The 1,589-nt window shown below is 45.6% G+C and overlaps 1 non-coding gene across 1 annotated transcript; it reads right to left on the minus strand.

Annotated features, from left to right (window-relative positions):
* Nucleotides 1–750: 750 nt before the first annotated feature.
* TRNAS-GCU (transfer RNA serine (anticodon GCU)) lies at nt 751–832 on the minus strand. Its single transcript has one exon. It is a non-coding gene; the product is annotated as a tRNA-Ser (tRNA).
* Between the last annotated feature and the right edge of the window lie 757 nt (nt 833–1,589).

The following is a 1,589-nucleotide window of genomic DNA, read 5'->3' on the forward strand; positions in this document are numbered from 1 at the left end:
TGAATTGTTATTAATAACGAGTAGAAGTTGTATGATGATGATTAGTAGACTTGTTATTATATATGATGATGCATGATGCGAGCATGAAGAGTTATTATATATCAGCGGGTGAAATGAACATGGATTGGATTGAAGTGAAGGCAACATGCATGTGGTGCATGTCGAAAGTAGTACAATCCAAACTTGATAAAGTTAGGGTTAGTATTACTTTCGACATGCACCATGTGTTGCCTTCACTCCAATCTAAGTCATGTTTAGGCATAGCAGTAGCGTTGGTAAACCAAGCACGGAGATATAAGAGAGGGCACTTCTCTCTATTAGCTAACTAATAATAACCTAAATTAACCCCCAAAACCCCTAAACCAGCCCCTTTCAAAAAAAAACCTCAGCTGCTGACGCGTGGATGCCTTTTGGTCCCGGTTAGTGTCACCAACCGGGACCAATGGCCCCCCTGCCTGGGCTGGCCGCAGCGACCACGTGAAGGCCCATCTGTCCCAGTTCGTGTAAGAACCGGGACTAAAGGCCAAGGACATTAGTAACGACATTTTAGTCCCGGTTCCAAAACCGGGACAGAAGGCCCTTATGAACCGAGACAAATGTGCCTTTTTCTACTAGTGATTGGTTAGCAAGAAATAAAAATGAATTTCACAAAGCATATAGCAGCAGTCCCTGGAAAATGATTGATGCTGCCGGCCTTGGTATGTTGCTGTTGTAATTTTCTGTGGCAAAAAATAAACAACAAAAACGACACGACGCCTGAGAGATTCGAACTCTCGCGGGGAAACCCCATGTACTTAGCAGGCACACGCCTTAACCACTCGGCCAAAGCGTCGACTGTGGTAGTTAAATTTTTACCTCCCTGAAACAGAACTGCGCAGCGAATAAGTGATGCAGCTCCTTTTGACACACTATCTGTCGACCTTTATATAGGGATGATGAAGTGCAACGTTCTGTTCCGCACGATGGATGGCAGAGGGCGCTCCATCTCACGCCGATCGATCGTGGAAATGGCATGCACGAATATATGCTGGCAGCCAAAAGGGTGGTCGTTACTATACTTGGTACTCACATCTTTGCTGATATAACAACTGTAGTTGTGTCGCCACTTGCACATATATGCTCGCCCGTTGATGATTCAGGCTTTGGTGACAGGAATGGCTACGAGACAAAAGCTCCATTTGCGATTAAAATTCAGAAGAAGAAGAAAAAATGCGTCCGCTCGGTGAAGAATCCAAAACCGTTGCAGTGGAGATTGGAGAACAGCGTAAGCAAAACGAGCGGACAACCGCCAACCAGACGAAAAACGGTGGAATACAAACTGCAAAGCCACAAGCAAGGCCAGATCATGATGATTCAGCAGATATGGATAATTCAGTGGAGACGCACGCATGAGCAGCACGGCGATAGCAACACAAGCCAGCGTGCAACTACTGCAAAAGCGATTTTTGTCAGCGCTTCTCTAGTGAGGAAGCCAAGGGCCTGCACATGCTTTCGTGACTACTGTCTGTGCCTTTTTTCCCCCCGGCTGATACAGCTAGAGCTTGATGAACAGAATGATGGATAAACAGATTAAAGGTCTAAGATCTGTT

This window comes from Triticum urartu, chromosome 7A (genome assembly GCF_056163025.1).
Source record: "Triticum urartu cultivar PI428250 chromosome 7A, HENAU_Tu73, whole genome shotgun sequence".
NCBI lineage: Eukaryota > Viridiplantae > Streptophyta > Magnoliopsida > Poales > Poaceae > Triticum > Triticum urartu.